Source organism: Canis aureus, chromosome 18 (genome assembly GCF_053574225.1).
Source record: "Canis aureus isolate CA01 chromosome 18, VMU_Caureus_v.1.0, whole genome shotgun sequence".
In the NCBI taxonomy this organism is placed as follows: Eukaryota; Metazoa; Chordata; class Mammalia; order Carnivora; family Canidae; genus Canis; species Canis aureus.
In genome coordinates this window covers 2,035,164-2,055,156 of record NC_135628.1, presented here as the reverse complement: position 1 = coordinate 2,055,156, position 19,993 = coordinate 2,035,164, and the positions used below count along the sequence as shown (strand labels likewise).

The window sequence follows — 19,993 nt, the reverse complement described above, 5'->3', positions numbered from 1 at the left end:
CAGGTCGTGATCTTGGGGTCATGAGACCGAGCCCCACATCAGGCTCTGTGCTCAGCACAGCGTCTGCTTGAGATTCCCTCTCCCTCGGCCTCTGCCCCTCCCACTTGTGCTCTTTCTCTCTCTCTCTCTCTCTAATAAATAAATAAATATTTTTCAAAAACAGCAGAACATCCATTATCTCCTGCTTGCTCCCCTTTTTGAACAAAGCCTGTGAATATTTTCATGGTTGCTGCTCAGGGCTGTAGTGCTCGTAATGGAACAGAGATATTCTGGAATTAATGTCAATAACTGCAGTTCCCATCCTTCATTTCTGCGTCTTCCTCAGATTCTTGCAAAACTTCCAGGGGGTGGCAGTGGGGTGCCTATTGACATTTAATGCCATGTGCAAACTAAGGTGCAGAGAGACTTGGGTAGGCAAAGTAACTGCACGAGTCAGTATCCCAAATTAATATGAGACAAGTTAAAATATCCTTGGAGTTCCACATTCTCTCAAAGAATTCCAAAAATTTTCTCTAGGTCCTTGATATTTTTTTTTATTTGCTCCTAATAAAATAGAGAGCTTCAATAAAGGTGTAAACACCGACATTTGATTTATATAGAACTGTAGAAAATTTAATGTACCTTTTAAAATGGTACTTGGGATATAACTACTTGTCATAAAACTTCTTCTTTGGGCTTCATCGTTTGCTTGTTTTATGCTCCAAAATAACACCGTGCTATTAATAATATCTCCTTACCTTCCACCTCCATCTTTCCTTTCCTACTTCTCAACAGGTGAATGTGTTAGTCATCATAAGTATTAACATTGTGTCCAAAACTCCTTTTCCGTGGAAACTTAGTTTGGAACTATGATTAAAAAGAAATGTATAGAAAATTTAATATTACGAAGGCTTATCACTGTCAAATCCTACTGAAGATGATAATGAAGGGTCGAAATTCTCACGTCTGCTTGTTTGTTTTTTTTTCCAAAGTAGGAATATGCAGCAGGTAAACCCTAATATTAAAAAGCCAGACTATATTTTGGAAAAGGAGACACCTAGATATACTATGAGATGGCTCCAGTAGTATCTAAAATGAAAAGCTTTATCCATCCAAGGGTGGGGGGACCCACTAACGAGAGGCTAAAAGATACGGAGCCATTTGTGACTAGAGGAATTTGAAACCACATGCTGTTTGGAAGATGCAGAGTTTGAAAAGACCAGGTACGTCAGACACCACGTCTGCTTCCTTGGCTGCTCACCGAGTGTTCCCTTCCCTGGTCAACATTGTGAGAAGGCAGTTTGATTAGTCCGCATTTATTTTCTATTAGACGTAGATTAGGAATTTTGTAGGCCTATCTGAAATTAATCCACGTGACTTCCCTCATCACCTGTAGCCTCAAATTATAATAAGTATCTGAACGTACATTTAGACTGAATGCTAGAATAATTGCAATAAACTCAAAGTCCGTTAAAAAGTGAGAATATATATAAAAAAAAAGTGAGAATATAAATGCCCCTAGTGTACGTGTCTGAGTATCTCTGATTCCAATTAAATATATTTCCGTAATAATTCCTGACTCTAGGCAAGATTTAAAGACAAATGAACCTTAAAATTATGATTGTTGATTTGTAACGGCCTGGGTTGCCCTTCCTCGTATCAGAGACTAGGTCTGATGCCCAACCCGTATATAGGAGCAGAGCCGCCCAACGGGCTCCTGCGGGAGAAAAGAGCCAAACAGATAGCTGCATGTAAGCATCTGGGGCATCTTTCCTGATAGACATATGTACAGCATGTAAGAGGTGACTGTAAAAAGAGAAGTTCTGAAGAAATGTCTTGCGTGTGCATTTCTATGTTTAATCATAGATCGCCGTGTAATTTATGTAGTGGTTCTGTTATGAAATCTCTTTTATGTCTCAGATAAAAGTCAGGACAGAGGTGTGAGAGGGCAGGGCCCACACTCGCGCTGGAACAGGCACAATGTACAATTCGTTTCTTTCCCTACCGGATGAAATAATAGTATTTTAAGGAAATTTTGGAAAGCATTCTTTCTTGCCAGTAATCATTGTATCTTGGGTGCATTGTTGTTGTTATTTTCCTCTGTGGATGGTAGAAAATCATCATGTAGCTATGTCTAGGCTTTTAAATGAATCTTCCTGAAAAGGTGGATCAAAAATAGTATTCTCGGGATTACCGAACAGCAACAGCTTCGCTTTGAAGTTGGGGTGTGAGCGCCCGGAGGTGCCTGATAGCACAGGGATGGGCAGGGCCCAGGAACCTGCGGACCATGGGGGGTCGTGCCCTGGGGTCCCTTGTACCTAAAGTGGTGGATGGCCTTCCGGAAAATGTGCTCCATTTCTTCTCCAAATCTCCTTTAAATTGGGAGGTGATTGTATCTGTTAGTGGAAACGTGGAAAACCATCTGGTTTTATTGCCTGAAGGTAAAAGGGCAGCGGGGGGAACCTGGAGTTCTGGGGGTGCCCTGGGCTGCTAGGGACCGACCCCGCCTTGCCGGCCACCCAGGCCCCTCCCTGCGCTTGGGGACCCTCCGCCCTCAGGGGACCCTGAGCCCTCCGTGGGCACCGCACCGTCCAGGGGAGGCCAGTCCGGTCCCAGGCCCCGGCTCCACCCCGGCGAGGTGCGGCTGCCCAGGTGCTGCGAGCCCGTGACCCCCAGGTCAAGGCCGCTACTGCAGACCGCGCAGACCGGGGGCGCCCGGCACCAGGTGGGGCCTCGTGGCTCCCCCGGACCAAGCAGCTCCGTCTGCCCTTCACAGCTCTCAGCTCAGCGCCGGGTGAGGACGCACGGAGGGCGAGGGGGAGACGTGCCCGTGCACATCCACACCCCACATGCTCATGTACACCCACCCCCACATGCTCGTGCATATCTACACCCCACACGCCTGTGCGCATATACACCCCACGCGCCTGTGCACGTCCACACCCCACGCACCCATGCACATCCACACCCCACATGCTCGTGCACATCTACACCCCACATGTCTGTGCATTTCTGCCTCCAACATCCCGTTTGTCGACACTAATATGCACTCGGACCCCATCTGAGCGCGGCCCACCGCCCTGCACTTCACTTACAGGCGAGACGTTGAGGAACATCGAGTGACTGGCTTATATTTCTCTTACTGCGTTTTCATCACTGAAGTGACAAATCCGACCGCTGTCGTCATAGCTTTTGGATCTCTTTGAAAAGTGGAGCGTGAGGCTAGCCAGGACCCAGCTGGCACACCAGGCACAAGGGCCCTGTGGGAACGGGGGGTGCTCCTGAAGGGGTCACGCGCAGGTCCTGGGACAGACCCAAGTTCAGAAAAGGTCTGTGCGAGGAAGGGGCACCTCTGGGGGCCAAGGGAGAGGGGGCATTACCCAAGGGGGAGACCAACCTCCCTAGACGCTGCGCCTCCGTCCACAAGCTAGAGGAGCTCTCGTGGGCCTTTTAAGCCCCACAGGCAGGCATGGGGGCGCGATGGGCACAAATGGGGCGACCCCACGTCCTCGCTCCAGCCCGAGCCCACGAAGACTTCTGGGCAGAGCGTGCTTTTTAGAGATCACCGCAGTTGCTTGATGCGGGAGGATGCGACGGAGAAAAGGCAGGAAAGGAAGCCCGGAGCCTTATGAGCAAACCCTCTGGGTGACTCAAGGGAGTGACGAGGGATGGCCGGATGGGGAGGGCGGCGTTAGGGGCCTGGGAGGAGGGGTAACTTAGGGAGCGTGCTGGAGCTGAGGCCTAGGAGGCCGGGGTCACTGAGCGTGGCATGAGCAGATCCTAGGAACGCAGTCGACTTCTGATTCGGGAAGGTGAGCCGAGGACAGTGTCATCTGCCAAGATGGTCAGGAGCTCTGCTCCACGTGCCCGTGAATCGTCTGAGAGGAGTGGGAGAAAAATAACAAAATGAAGAAGAATTAGTAAATATTTATTAAATGCTGACTACAGGCCAGATGCAGTTTTTGAGTGCTTTAAGTGTATTACTTCATTTATCACCGGAAAAACCCTGTGGGCTCTATACGTGGCTTCTCTGGTTTATAAAGAAGCAGAGGCCTGTGAAATGTGGCACAATGTACACAGGGTCACCTGGCAAATGAGTTGCAAAATTGGCATTGAACCCCAGAAATCGATGCCAAAGCCTGGAAGCTTAAGGGACCAAGCTTAAGCTTGGAAGCCAAGGATGCCAAAGCTCCAGGGACCTCCGGCTCAGGGAAGCTGTTTGGCCCCATCTGCTTCTCAATCACGGTGGCCCTGCTTGTGCAGACACCCACCTGCTGTGCAGAGACCCACCTGCCTGTGCAGACACCTACCTGCCTATGCAGATACTTACCTGCCTGTGCAGAGACCTACCTGCCTATGCAGAGACCCATCTGCTTGTGCAGACACCTACCTGCCTATGCAGACACTTACCTCCCTGTGCAGAGACCTGCCTGCCTATGCAGAGACCCATCTGCTTGTGCAGACACCTACCTGCCTGTGCAGACACCTACCTGCCTGTGCAGAGACCCATCTGCCTGTGCAGAGACCCGCCTGCTTGTGCAGAGACCCACTTGCCCGTGCAGACACCTACATGCTTATGCAGAGACCCACCTGCCCGTGCAGAGACCTATTTGCCTGTGCAGAGACCCACCTGCCTGTGCAGACACCTACCTGCTTATGCAGAGACCCACCTGCCTGTGCAGAGACCCATATGCTTGTGCAGAGACCCACCTGCTCGTGTAGAAACCCACCACAGCAGGTAGCCAAGCTCCCCGCCTGCAGACATGCGTGTGCGTAGACTCAGGCTCACAGTAACACGATGAGACACATGTACATCAGACTAGCCCACGCAGCGTGCACATCCACACGCACACAGTGCAGATACACCTGTGCACACACACAACGCAGATGCACCTGTGCACATGGTATGTATTAAGTAGCAGGCATTTTCTTTCCAGGGAATAGATCTTTATTAATAGCACTCATAGGCCATCTCTTTCAGCTTGGCATTCACTAACTTAGAGCTCCTGACGCACTGGTGTGCCCACTTAGTGATCCCAATCCTCCTCATTATGTTTTGTTGTGGGGGGCGGGGGGACTTTTTCTATAGAATGTGCACAAATGGCGAGTCTCCGTCACTTCTATAGTGATACTTCTGACCCCGGGTGTTCTGTTCAATTGTTTCCCATCATTACTACTCAAACTAAACGTTCTAATTTTTTAGTGACAATTGAAATAAGATTTAAATTCCAGTTAGCCCTCCCCCGCCCCAATGGTGTAGATGGTAGGTGTGAGAGCACGTGATCGGTGTGGCTGGCCCGTGGGCACGGACAATTCCAAGTCAGAGCAAAGAGTTGGGGTCCATTATTCTCGGGGAATAGAAAGCAAATAGATTCATTCTTCTGCACGTGGCTGTCCAATGTTCCCAGCACCATTTATTGAAGAGACTGTCTTTCTTCCAATGGATAGTCTTTCCTCCTTTATCGAATATTAGTTGACCATAAAGTTCAGGGTCCACTTCTGGGTTCTCTATTCTGTTCCATTGATCTATGCGTCTGCTTTTGTGCCAGTACCACACTGTCTTGATGACCACAGCTTTGTAGGACAACCTGAAATCTGGCATTGTGATGCCCCCAGATATGGTTTTCTTTTTCAATATTCCCCTGGCTATTCGGGGTCTTTTCTGCTTCTACACAAATCTTAAGATGATTTGTTCCAACTCTCTGAAGAAAGTCCATGGTATTTTGATAGGGATTGCACTGAACGTGTACATTGCCCTGGGTAACATTGACAGTTTCACTATGTTAATTCTTCCAATCCATGAGCATGGAATATTTTTCCATCTCTTTGTGTCTTCCTCAATTTCTTTCAGAGTGTTCTGTAGTTTTTAGGGTATAGATCCTTTACTTCTTTGGTTAGGTTTATTCCTAAGTATCTTATGCTTTTGGGTGCAATTGTACATGGGATTGACTCCTTAATTTCTCTTTCTTCAGTCTCATTGTTCATGTATAGAAATGCCACTGATTTCTGGGCATTGATTTTGTATCCTGCCATGCTGCCGAATTGCTGTATGAGTTCTAGCAATCTTGGGGTGGAGGCTTTTGGGTTTTCTATGTAGAGTATCATGTCATCGGCGAAGAGGGAGAGTTTGACTTCTTCTTTGCCAGTTTGAAAGATCTAAATGTGAGATCCAAGAGTCCATCAAAATCCTAGAGGAGAACACAGGCAACACCCTTTTTGAACTCGGCCACAGTAACTTCTTGCAAGATACATCCATGAAGGCAAAAGAAACAAAAGCAAAAATGAACTATTGGGACTTCATCAAGATAAGAAGCTTCTGCACAGCAAAGGATACAGTCAACAAAACTCAAAGACAACCTACAGAATGGGAGAGGATATTTGCAAATGATGTATCAGATAAAGGGCTAGTTTCCAAGATCTATGAAAAACTTATTAAACTCAACACCAAAGAAACAAACAATCCAATCATGAAATGGGCAAAAGACATGAACAGAAATCTCACAGAAGAAGACATGGACATGGCCAATAAGCACAAGAAAAAATGCTCTGCATCACTTGCCATCAGGGAAATACAAATCAAAACTACGTTGAGATACCATCTTACACTAGTGAGAATGGGGAAAATTAACAAGGCAGGAAACCACAAATGTTGGAGAGGATGTGGAGAAAGGGGACCCTCCTGCACTGTTGGTGGGAATGTGACCTGGTGCAGCCACTCTGGAAAACTGTGTGGAGGTTCCTCAAAGAGTAAAAAATAGACCTGCCCTACGACCCAGCAATTGCACTGTTGGGGATTTACCCCAAAGATACAGATGCAGTGAAACGCCGGGACACCTGCACCCCGATGTTTCTAGCAGCAATGGCCACAATAGCCAAACTGTGGAAGGAGCCTCGGTGTCCTCAGACAGATGAATGGATAAAGAAGCTGTGGTTTATGTATACAATGGAATATTTCTCAGCCATTAGAAACGACAAATACCGACCATTTGCTTCGAGGTGGATGGACCTGGAGGGTATGATGCTGAGTGAAGTGAGTCAACCGGAGAAGGACAAACATCATATGGTCTCATTCATTTGGGGAATATAAATAACAGTGAAAGGGAATAAAGGGGAAAGGAGGGAAAATGAGTGGGAAATATCAGAAAGGGAGACAGAACATAAAGACTCCTAACTCTGGGAAACGAACTAGGGGTGGTGGAAGGGGAGGAGGGCGGAGGGTGGGGGTGAATGGGTGACGGGCACTGAGGGGGGAACTTGACAGGATGAGCACTGGGTGTTATTCTGTATGTTGGCAAATTGAACACCAATAAAAAATAAATTTAAAATAAAATAAAAATGCTCAGGAAAAAAAAAAGCGAATAGAAACAAAGAGGTTTAAACGGAGGAGTAACAGGAACTGATTTTGCTCCAACTGCCCCCCTCCCCGGTGTTCAGCGGAGAAGACTCACCAGGACCAAAGAACTGAGAGCAGACACACCCCACACAACAAACCATTAAGGGGCGAGTGGAGTGGGCCGGCGAGGACGTCGGGGAGCTGCACTGGAGCAGGAACAGCGGGACCAAGAAAGTCCGAGAGGTGCAGGAAAGGTGACAAGGGAAGTGCCGGCAGGACCTGCTGGGGGACGACACGGAAGCCACGGAGGAGCTTAGACAACGGGGGGACTTCCTGAGAAAGGGAGGCCGGGAGAGAAGTGGGGGCTCCAGCTCCCCCGGCCAGCAAACATTTCAGTGCATGTGACCTCCATGGGGTGCCCAGGGGCAGCGAGGTGCCCAGGAGGAGCAGTGGGGTGCCCAAGAGCAGCGGTACAGTGCCCAGGAGGAGGAATGGGGTACCCAGAAATGGCAAGGTGCCCAGGGGAGGCAGCGTGCCCAGGAGGAGCGAGGTGCCCAGGAGGAGCAGGATGCCCAGGAGAGGCAGGGTGCCAGTGGAGGCGGGGTGCTCCAGAGGAGTGGGTGCCCAGGGGAGGCGGGGTGCCCAGAGGAGGCAGGGTGCCCAGGAGGAGCAAGGTGCCCAGGAGAGGAGGGGTGCCCAGGGAAGGCAGGATCCCAGGGAAGGCAGGTGCCCAAGGGAGGCAGGGTGCCCAGGAGGAGCGAGGTGCCCAGGAGAGGAGGGGTGCCAAGGGGAGGCGGGTGCCCAGGGGAGGCGGGGTGCACAGGGGTGGCGACTAAGAACCCTAGGTAGTGGGGAGGGTCAAGGCCTCACACAAGTATAAGAGGTGCAAAGATAAAGAGGGTGCACAAAGCTCGACAGCATGGGACGTCAGCAGGCGGGTGTGCACACGGAGAAGCAGCATCTACAGGGACCTGGCGGGTGAGCGTGCACACGGAGAAGCAGCGTCCACGGGAACGGGGGCAGGTGAGTGTGCACATGAAGAAGCAGTGTCCGTGGAGACCTGGCGGGTGAGTGTGCACACGGAGAACAGCGTCTGCGGGGACCTGGGGGGTGAGCGTGCACACGGAGAAGCAGCCCCCAGGGGTACCTGGTGGGTGGGTGTGCACACGAAGCGCCCTCCCTGGGGACCCGGGCCCCCGCCACCTGGGCCGAGAGGAGGGGCAGGAAGGAGGGAGAACTCGGCCGAAGGCTGAGCCCAGGGGCGCCGGGCCCCCAGCTGCCGTCGGGACCCGGGAGAGAATCCGAGGTGTTTGGAGGCGCCGAGCTTTGGGGTCACAGGTGCCGCAGCAGCGGGCGACCAATCCCTGGCCCGGTGGCGACAAGTGCTGTGGAACCGTGTCTATTAAGTTTCCCCTCTGATGTTTTCTCATTTTATCTCTAAGGAAAAAAAAAAAAAAACCCAACCTGCTCGTGTGTTTGGAGAGACCAGAACCGGTGTCCTCACTTCTGCACCAAGGAGCGAGGGCGTGTGGCACGAACCCTCGGGTGGGGAACGTCGTCCGAATTTGGCCGTTTTGGCCAAAGAACCGCCAACTCCGTCGGGCTCCCGGGGATGAACCGTGGTCTCTGGGGGCCAGTGTCAACGTGCCGTGGATTTTGCAAAGTGCCCCCCAAAGAATCACTTTGGAGCCTCCTCGGCGCCCCACCGTTGCAAGGCCGAGCCCAGGACACACAGAGGGTCCGGGGCGGGGGGTGGTGACGAGTGGCCGGGGCGTGCAGGAAGGCGCAGCTCGGCCTCGCCATGCACCTGCACCTGCACCTGCACCTGTCGGCGGGGCCGCGGAGGTGTAGCCAGGCCTTTTGGTTTGGTTTTAATTTATTTGAGAGAAAGAGCACGAGCGGGGCGGGGTGGGGAGGTGGCGAGGGAGACGCAGAGTCCCTGTGAGCAGGGGCCCGGGGGGCCTGGCCCGGGGACCGAGCAGAAGGCAGGTGCCCACGGACAAGGCACCAGGCGCCCCTGACCCGGGCCTCGAGCCTCACCGTCTGCGTCTCTGAAAGGAACTGCTGCCGCCTCACGGGATGGTCGGGGCAGTGACACTCGTGCAAGGGCGCCCCTTTAACGCCGAGGCTTGAGGTTGACCGCAGGCCAGCCCTGTCCACTCCCCACTCGTGGGGGTTCCCGGAACAGCTGGAGAGAGGTCCCGGGCTCGCGGGGACCCTGCGTGCTCCCGCCTGCGGGTGGGCGTGCCCTGTGGAGCTCGGCCCTCCTCCCGGGCAGCCTTAGGACCTGTTCCTTGCCCTCTTCCATCATTCTTGGCGGGAGCCTTTTACGCACATTAAAGACCCGGGACATCTCAGGGAATAGATTCCAAGTGAGCGTGGCTGACCCCCTGGGCCTCGGGCTCTACGCTCTGTCCCTGCGTTGAGACCCTTGAAGAGAACCGAGCTGCTCGCGGCGGCCGGCGGCAGGTGACCCGGGCCCACCGTCAGCAGACCCGCGCTTCCACGAGTCCCTACAGGTGAAACGTGGGTGCTCAGAACATCCGGGCTCCTGGCTGGGTATTAAGAGGAGTGTGCACCGGACTTCACTGCTCCTCCTCCTCCTCCTCCTTCTTTCTTCTTCTTCTCCTCCTCCTCCTCCTCCTCCTCCTCCTCCTTCTTCTACTTCTTCTTCTTCTTCTTCTTCTTCTTCTTCTTCTTCTTCTTCTTCTTCTTCTTCTTCTTCTTCTTCTTCTTCTTCTTCTTCTTCTTCTTCTCCTCCTTCTCCTCCCCGTCCTTCTCCTCCTCCTCCCCTCCTTCTCCTCCTCTTCCTCCTCCTCCTCCTTCTTCTTTCTTCTTCTTCTCCTCCTCCTCCTCCTCCTCTTCCTTCTTCTTCTTCTTCTTCTCCTCCTCCTCCTCCTCCCCCTCCTTCTCCTCCTCCTCCCCCTCCTCCTCCTCCTCCTCCCCCTCCTTCTCCTCCTCCTCCCCCTCCTCCTCCTCCTCCTCCTTCCTCTTTCTTCTTCTCCTTCTTCTCCTCTTCCTCTTCCTCCTCTTCCTCCTCCTCCCCCTCCTTCTCCTCTTCCTCCTCCTTCTTCTTCTTTCTTTTTCTTCTTCTCCTCCTTCTCCTCCTCCTCCTCCTCCTCCTCCTCCTTCTTCTTCTTCTTCTTCTTCTTCTTCTTCTTCTTCTTCTTCTTCTTCTTCTCCTCCTCCTCCTCCTCCTCCTCCTCCTCCTCCTCCTCCTTCTTCTTCTTCTTCTTCTTCTTCTTCTTCTTCTTCTTCTTCTTCTTCTTCTTTTTCTTCACTTTCTCCTTTTCTCCTTTCCTAACGTTTAACATAAAGGAGAAGGGCATTCATAGGGGAAACTGCTGGTCTCCAGGAATAAATGAATAAAACCACCATAATGATGGATGGATCTACCTAACTAGTCAAAGAAAAATGCAGAATTGGCATCTCTTCAAAAAAAAAAATTTCAAGTTAGAACATAAGTTTCATCTATTTTTGTTTCTATCTTCTTAGAAGTTAATCTTTTTTAAAGATTTTATTTATTTATTCATGAGAGACACAGAGAGAAAGAGAGGCAGAGACACAGACAGAGAGAGAAGCAGGCTCCATGCAGGGAGCCAGATGTGGGACTCGATCCCAGGACCCCAGGATCACGTCCTGAGCCCAAGGTGGACACTCAACCACTGACAAACTTCTGTTGCTTCTGGGTGCCCCAGAAGCTAAATTTTTGTAGTCAATTCTTCTAAAGATGCTTTATTGTAAGAATCACTTTTCTGAACTTTAGCAAATGTTCTGCAATGCGATCTGTACTACAAAACATACTTGCTCACCACCGTTGGCTTCATCTCCATTGTTTGAGATGCTAAAATCTTTATTACGAAATATTTTGAGGATGCTAAAAAGTAGGAAAAATAAGCAAACGCTACATTCTCACCACCGAGACCCAACAAACGTGAATATTTTGACTTGTTTGTTTCAGATATTTCTATTATTTTTAAGAAAACAAGAGTTAAGATGGCAGGCGAAGCTGTCCAGGTTCTAACCCCCTTCCGGCCCCTCCGTGCACAAAGCCGACAGCCTTAGGTTTGTACGTTACCTTGTCCATTCATGTTCTGGTGATTATTCTATATATGTGCGCACGCTCGCTAAGTGGAGCGGAGATTCCAGATCCCAGAAAGTCTTCGGTTTATCATAGACGAAGGGGTTGTAAGGTGGGGACAGGAATTAGGAATGCTTTTACCAGGTGCGACCCCTCACCCGGCCGATAACTCTGTCTTAAGGAAGTTCCCGGAAAACACTACGGTGACCCAGGCACTGAGCCTACGCGGGTAACGAAGGGACCTACACCCTGGGAGGCCCGGGGGCTTCAAGGCCACGGTGACCCTGAGCGACGCCGCACGGGCAGCAGCAGCACGAGGGCCGCGAGCAAGGCTTTCGGCCCGGCGATCTGTGCCCGAGCCAACGGTCACCAAGGCCCTCTGGGAAGTGTGTGCGCAGAGTTGGCGCACCAAGAAATAACGATCGTCGTCTTTAATTCTCGTGACCAGTCTTGACTTTAGTTGACTCTGGGGTCCCGACGTGTCACCCAGCACCCATGCTTGAGCCGGGTTGTAGTCAGGCGCCCTTTAGGTGAGGAGGACCAGCACCCCGGGACGATGCTCCTGCCAGAAGCTCACGCTGACCGGCGCGGCCACGTGCTGGGCAGTTGCCCTCGGACGTTGTGGGGATTGGGGGGCCAGGCAGGAGCTCACGCGGGTTCAGGAGTCAGAGCGGGGGCCCGGGAGGTTGCTGAGCTGCGCTCCAGGGTGCCCGGAGGCCGCAGGCCCGCCGCAGGAAGCAGGGCTGGCCACGTGGGGCCGTTGCGGTGGCCCAGGCGGGCCTGCCGCTCACTTGGGTCTCGGCCACAGCTTCTGGGGGCAACTGGGTCCCCCCACAACGGGCCGTGTCCCCATGTCAGCTCTTTGGCCTCTAGACTGAGGACAACACGGCGGGAGGGGTCAAAGGAAGTTGGCTGTGATGGCCGTCCCTTCGAAAATAGAGAAATCCCCCAGTTTCAGATACGGGGTGGGTGTCTTGTCACTTGTCCTGGCTGGTTCACCTGCTGGGTCTGCGCCAGGGACAGGTGATCTCGTGCAACTAAGCAGGCTATCGTAGAAGCCACTCAGTGGTGTCACCTCAGCGCATGTGGTCACGGGAGGGTCCCCAGCCGACCCCCGGGACTGGCAGGTGCTTTTCCTCTGGCCGGTTGGCCAGGCCACCCGGGCCACGTGCCTCCCTGTCCCCTGCATCAGCCGGCTGCTTTGGAGCCTGTGCCCCCGCAGGGTCCCCCCGGCAGGGGCCTGGACCGTCTCGCTGTCCCGGCCCCCAGGCGATGCTGGCCGCCCCGGGGGTGACACGTATGGGGTACGGTGGCCATGCGTGACACCTTGTCCTCAGCCTGAGCTCTCACGCTCCGGGCTCATCCCTTTACCCCATAAAGAGAAGGAAAGTGACACCCCAACTTCCCCCTAAATCACTTCTCCTACAGGGCGTGCTCGCTGTCCCCCGACTCCTCTGGCCGTTCCCGGCCTGTCAGCTCCCCGGCCCTGCCTCTGACACGCGCACCACCGAAGCTGCACGCACTCATCGGGCCCCGTCGTGCAACGCACAACCACTCTGCGCCGGGCCGCGCGAGCCAAGCGGTGGGTGTGCACGCTGACACACGGGGTTGCGGGCCCGGGCTGCGGCAGCACACGAAGGCTCCCGCCGGGCCCACGGGGCAGCTCCCACAGGGACTCCAGAAGCGCTGCGGGGACGCGGGACACCGCCAGCCTCAGACCTCTACGCCGGGTCGGAGCTTGTCCTTCAGATCCCCGCAGTGTCCCCTCTGGGCCGTGACACGCGCGCCCTCGGATCCAGAGCCACAGCTTCCTTACAGCATCTCTGCTCTGCAGGCGCCTCTTTGGCCCCTGGCACCGCGCTTCTGCCAATCTGCCTAGGAAACCGGGGGCTCAGCCTTCCCGCCCTGTGCACGCGCCTGAGCTGCCCCTGCCTCCCGGGTGCCCCTCACCCACGTGCTGCCCCACAGCGCCTGCTGCTGTCGCCGGGCCTGCCCTCGCCACCTTCCTCCCCTGTGCCTCAAGCCCTTCTCCACCTGGTGCCAACGTAGACTTCAGGAGTAGGGCCCTACTGCTGCTGCAGACCCCGTGGGGGCAGGGGGCAGGGCCCTGCTGGTGCAGACCCCGTGATGGAGGCAGGGCCCTGCTGGTGCAGACCCACGGGGTGGGGCCAGGGCACTACTGGTGCAGACCCCATGGGGAGGGGGGACTAGGGCTCTGCTGGTGCAGACCCACAGGGTGTGGGGTTTTAGGGCCCTGCTGCTGCAGACTCAAGGGGTGGGGGTGGAGGGCCTAGGGCCCTGCTGGTGCAGACTCAAGGGGTGGGGGCCAGGGCCCTGCTGGTGCAGACCCACGGTGGGGGTCAGGGCCCTGCTGGCGCAGACCCACGGAGGGGGGGTGCTAGGGCCCTGCTGGTACAGATCCACGGTGGGGTGGTGCAGGGCCCTGCTGGTGCAGACCCATGGGGTGGGGGGGGCCAGGACCCTGCTGGTGCAGACCCACAGGGGGCTCTCATGGCCTCCGCATCAGGTCCCAGATTCCTGCGAGGCCCTCCCCTACCTGCCCCCACCCTGCTTCTGCAGGCCCAGGGGCTCCTTCCTGCGGTGGGCGCACCCCGCCAAGGCCCATCCCTTCACCTTCTTTACAAGGACCCTCACCGGAAATATGCTTCGTGTTTTTTTCTCATTAAAAATCTGCCCCACAGTGTTCCCAGGATGGGCCAAACCCTCAGCCTGCTTTGACATCTTGCTTCTCTGATATCCTCAGCCTGCGCCAGGCACTTGTGCGGACCAGAGTGTCAGTGTCGAGGCACTTGCCACCCTGATGAGTACCTGTGGCTGGCAGAGGTTGCACCAGGCGCTGGCTAAGTGCTCCCCGTCCGTTTGTCTCATTTCTCCAATTACATTGTGAGTTTCCTGAAGTAGGGATTCTAGTTGGGATTTTTGTGGGTTTTTTTTTTTTTTTCTGATTTTCCTGGTGTCCAGCCCAACCTATTCCACAGTAGATGTTCAGTGAATCTTACTAAATTGAATTGAATTGGTCTCAAACTTGGCAAGACAAAACAAGATGAATTCCAAGGAAAACTCAGAAAAATAGGAGGGAATTAGAAAGCTGAGTGTCAGACTGATTCATATGGAAACTTAAGCACCGTGATCGCACGTCAGACCTTCATCACAGCAAATTTCTTCTCCCATTTTGCTGCAGCACAGCTTTCCAGAGAGAAATAGATTTTTAAGCTATGCATGTGTGAAGAACTTAGCAACACAAGGGCAGTTAAAATCCCACATGCTTGGTCCATAATATATAAAAGGTAATCGTCCAAAGCTTAGTTTTTAATTCTGGAAAATACAACTCTTTTTCCCCTCCTCCTTCACTGGTCGAGCTTCAGGATCCTGCCCTTTTGACAAGCATTTGAGCAATGAATTATAAAACAAAGAGGACTTTCTCCTGCTCCGGTAGGAACAGATGCCTGCCATCTTTCTTACTAGATCAATCAAAGGTCATTATTTCTAGGCCTATTTTGTTAAAATCTTCTTTTAGGAAGAAGAGAAAAAAAAAAAAAAAAAACGTCCCAGAAGCACAGTGGAGATGCCGTGGGCTGGAGTAATGAACTGAAAGAGGTGTTGCGTCCGGTTGCCCGGCTCGTGGGGTCCTTGCAAGGCTCTAACAGGTCAGTTTTTGTTGTTTTGTTTTGTTTTGTTTTGTTTTGTTTTGTTTTGTTTTGTTTTAACAGGTCAGTTGTAAGAGCAGGCTCAGCGTTCGATGCGCTCGGCTCTGTTGGGGTGAGATTTCCTTACACCAAACAGAAGAACTTTAGTCAAGTCCTAATGAACAAAGTATTAACCACTAGACCGTGAGGTTAGGAAATTGCTCAAATGGTTAATGAAGAACCGAGATCAGCAGAGCTCGAGCCAGGGCTGAGAACACCCAGGTCGAGTAGAAGCAAGGCAAGACGTGACCATGGTCCAAACAGGCAAGGAGGGACCTACCCAAGCGGCGCCGGGGTCAGAGTTCGAGACAGACCTTCAATTACCTGTCATCCCCACGATCGTTTTCACGTTTCCTGCCCCCCTTTCCTTCTTGACGCAACCACTGATCTGCTTTCGTCACTATCGATTCATTTGAATCTTCTAGAGTTTTACATAAATGGAATTACGCAATATGCATTATTTATTGTTTGGCTTTTCTCGCTCGACATAACTACTTTGCTTTCCACCCATGTTGCTGTACGTATCAGTAGGTCATTCCTTTTGTTGATAAGCTGCTTTCTCTAGGCATGATTATTTTGAGACTTACCCATGTTGTTGCAGGCGTCAATAAGCCATTCTTTTTTTTTTCCTTGTTGAGTAATATTCCACGATACGGGTATAATGCAATTTGCCTGTTCACTTGTTCGTGGACGTTTTTGCCGTGTTGCCAGCTTGGGGCTATTGCTAACGAAGCTGCCATAAACATTGGTGCATAAGACTCGGTACAGAAATATGTACAAAGAGCTTTGCTCTCTCCTTAGTAAATAAAATACCTAGGAGAGGAACAGGGAATCAGAGGTTAGGTGTACGTTTAGGAATTTAAGGAACTGTCGAACTGATTTCTGAAGTGATTGAGCCATTTGACGTTTGCACCTGCAGCGTATGCGAGTTCCAGTTCCTCCACGTCCCCATCAACACCTAGTATTGTCAGACTTTTCAACTTTAGCCTTTATAGTAAATGACACATTGTGGTCTTATCTAACACTTTTCTGATGAATGTTGGGATTTAACATTTCTTTCATGTGCTTATTCTTCATCTGAACGTCTTCTTTGTGAGTCAGTTGTCCATATATGTAAGGTTTTTTTTTTTCCTGGACTCTCTCGTGTTTTGTTCCTTATTTGTCTATCTTGACATCAGTAACACACGATCTTGAAATCCAGTAGTATTAGCGCTCCAACTTTGTGCTTACTTTTCAACTTCTTAAATATACTTTCAGTCTTTGACATTTTCATATGAATTTTGGAATTAGCCTGCCATTTTCTAAAAAAACACCTGCTGGGATTTTGATTGGAATTGGAACCCAAAGACCGATTTGGGGTAAATCATCATCTTCATATTAAGCATTTTGATCCATGAACATGCTATAATCTTCATTTCTTAGTAAGTATTCTTTAATTTCTCTCAGTCATATTTCATGATTTTCAATGTACACGTCTTACATATCTTTTTTTTCCAAGATACATTCCTAGGTATTTAGTATTTTTTTTTAAGATTTTATTTTTTTATTTGACAGAGAGCGAGAACACAAGTAGGCAGAGTGGCAGGTGGAGGAAAAGGGAGAAGCCGGACCCCGCTGAGCAGGGAGTCCAATGTGGGGCTCGATCCCAGGACCCCAAGATCATGACCTAAGCTGAAGGCAGATGCTCAACTGACTGAGCCACCCAGAGAGCCCAGGTATTTAGTATTTTTAATGTAGCTGTAAATTGTGCTGTTTAATTTCAATTTCTGATTGTCAGTTGCTAGTGTATAGAAAACAATTTATCTTTTGCTTTTGACTTTGTATTTTTCATTTTTACTAAAAATCACTAGTCCTAGTAGTGCTTTTGTAAATTCTATTGCATTTTCTGCATAGACAATAATATGGTCTACAAATAAAGACAGACTGGGTGTTTTTTTATTTCATTCTCTTACTTTGTATAATGAGGAAAAAAGTAGTATATATTTACCCAAGTGGTAGGCCCTCCATTATCCTTTAACATTTCTTGTCATATAATCTGCTGGTGATGAATGCTTTTCAGCTTTTGTGTGTTTGAACAATCTTTGTATTACCTTCATTGGAAGATATTTTCACTGGATAGAAAATTCAAATTTGACACTTTTTTTCCCTTTCTGTGCAGGTAGTACATGCATCGCTTTTTCCAGGACATTGGTTGTTATCTTGATGCTTGTTCCTCTGTACAATATGACTTTTCTCCTCTGACTGCTTTATTTATTTATTTATTTATTCCTCTGACTGCTTTAAAGATTTCCTACATATCACTGGTTTTGAGCAAAGTGATTATACTGTGCCATGGTGTAGTTTTCTTCATGTGTTTGTGGTTGAGGCCCTATTATATTCCTGGACCTTTTACATTCAAGGTTGGAAAATTTTCTAATGTGATTTCTTCAAATCTTTCTTTTGCTCCTATCGCTTGAGAACCCTAATTACCTGTGTATTAGTCCACTTGATTTGTCACAGCTCAGTGATGCTTTCTCCACTGGTTCTAATTTATTTTTCTGTCTCAGGTTTCTTTTGTAGAATTCATGTTGCTGTGTCTCGAGACTCGTTAATCTTTTCTTCCTCAATGGCTTATTTGCTATTTATTCCATGCAGCGTATTCTTCATGTCATGCTTTGTAGTTTTTATCCCTAAAAGTTTGATTTCATTGTTTTAAAAATATCTTTCCTGTCCCCACTTAATTTTTTTTTAATGTGGAATACCACTATAATTACAAAGATAATCTTTGCTAATGTATCTGTGCCAGTTCTGGATCTATTCCAAGCGATGTATTTTTTCACTCTGAAAAATTTTCATATTTTCTTGCTTTTCAGCATGACTGGTAATCTTTGATTGGATGTTAGACACTGCAAATTTTCCCTTGTTGAGGGCTGGTTACTTTGTCTTGCATTAAATATTCTTGAGCTTTGTTCTGGATGCATTTATATTACACAGAAAGAGTAGGATAATCTAGGGTCTTGCTTTAATGATTTGCTTGGATGCCTGTAGAGCCATATTTATTCTATGGCTAATTATCTCTCACTACTGAGATGGGACTTTCTGTACTCCACCCACTGCCCTATAAATTATGGGGTTTCTAGTCTGGCTGGTGAGAACAGCACTATTTCCAGCCTGTTGTGGGTACTAGATATCGTTTGCTCTAATTCTTTTGAGTGGGTTACTCAGAACTTTTCTGAACACTCAAAGAGGATATCTTATATATCTGTTGAGCTCTTTATGCATTTCTCTTCTCCATTTCAAACTCAACACTCCGTTTTCTGAGCTTCATCTCTTCTAAATATGGAATCCAGGCTCTACTTAGATTGTGTCCGTTCACCACATTCTGGTAGCTCTCTCAAGGAAATAAGCTGGGGAACCCACAGGGCTCACTTCATTTGTTATCAGCCTCTTGAAGACCACTGTCTTTATTGCCTAATATCCGGTGTCTTAAAAAAAAAAATCATTGTTTCAAACACTTTGCTGTTATTGCATATTTCAAGCAGAAGGATACATTCCAACTCCATTATTTCAACTTGGCTGGAAGTAGAAACCCTATTTTGCATTTTTACTGTTGATAATAAACACATAGATTGACAATTTTTTTCTCATGGAATTAAAGACAAGACCTTCTAAGTTCTTAGACTAAAATGAAATTGAAAATAAATATATTTGTAAGACTCTAGCCTGTCCTCAATACAATATCTATCAAAGATAAATGAGTTCACACACAAAATAAATTAATATAACTTTTGAATATATACCAAAAAGATTACTAAAGAAATAACTGATTAGAGAAATTCAGCAATATATTAAAATAACATGTCATGACAAAGAAATTAAGAATAGTTTAGGAAATCTGTTAATATAGCAGCTTTCTTATAAAGTAGTTAAGAGCATGGACTTTGAATTTAGACAAACCTTGTTAAAATCACACTTACTTGCTGTGTAATTTGGGGTATGTTTCTTAAGATCTCTGATGCATAGGTACCTTTTCTTTTTGATGAAACTTCCCTCATTGGTACTATGAGAAGAGCAAAGGAAATATTGTATTTGATACACTCAGCAAAGAAGTTTTGGGTGCCACAGATTCTCTTTTTTTAGTTACTTTCTAGAATTGCATGAGAATTGCAAAATTAATGATCAGCTACCATCCTTAACTCTCCACGGAGATTTTTTTCGGTGATGTGAACTCAGCTTTGACTCTGTACACTCCCAGTTTAACAAATGTGGATTCAAAGTTAAAAGGTTAAGGGTCAGGCATAAAAGCATTTTATAAATCTAACACACTATTATATTATTACACCACAAGTACAATTTGATAGTTCACTCAGACATTTATAAGACCTGAGCTCTAACTGCAATCTGCAGATTCAATCTATATCCACTTAGAGCTAAATGAGTACTTAGCCCATGATAATCCAGTGTCCTCCATCCCAGTCAAGAACAGATGGCCTCCTTTAGAGTAGTTTCTCCTTATTGGAATCATTTCGGACAATAGTTTTTGACTCATTTAACTAACTCATAATCCATGCATGTGTTAACTCACACATAGAGTGAATAGATACGCACTGACACCTAAGGAAACACTACCCAGCTGTATGCAAAGTGTTGAGTGGGATACAAAATAGCATATTTGTTCTCAAGAAAAAATGGACGTACAAAGAGAAAAAAAAAACAATAAAATAAATGAAAAATAGTGTTATAAAATAGAAAACACAAGAATCAAAGTAGGTATCATGACAAATAAATGCTGGGCTCAGACGAGGGAGGTCTGCCGTGGGCCAGTGTGGTCAGGGGAAGCTGCACAGGGGAGGTGATTGCTGAGCTGGGGTTTCCAGACTGAGTGTAGGACCACCTGGATGGCTCCACTGGGTT

At 49.2% G+C, this 19,993-nt stretch overlaps 1 long non-coding RNA gene across 1 annotated transcript; it reads right to left on the bottom strand.

Annotated features, from left to right (window-relative positions):
* Positions 1-2,184: 2,184 nt before the first annotated feature.
* Positions 2,185-19,141, bottom strand: LOC144288495 (uncharacterized). Its single transcript, XR_013356356.1, has 3 exons — positions 19,057-19,141; positions 3,075-3,857; positions 2,185-2,375 (listed from the first exon to the last, which is right to left on the bottom strand). It is a non-coding gene; the product is annotated as an uncharacterized LOC144288495 (long non-coding RNA).
* Positions 19,142-19,993: the final 852 nt, after the last annotated feature.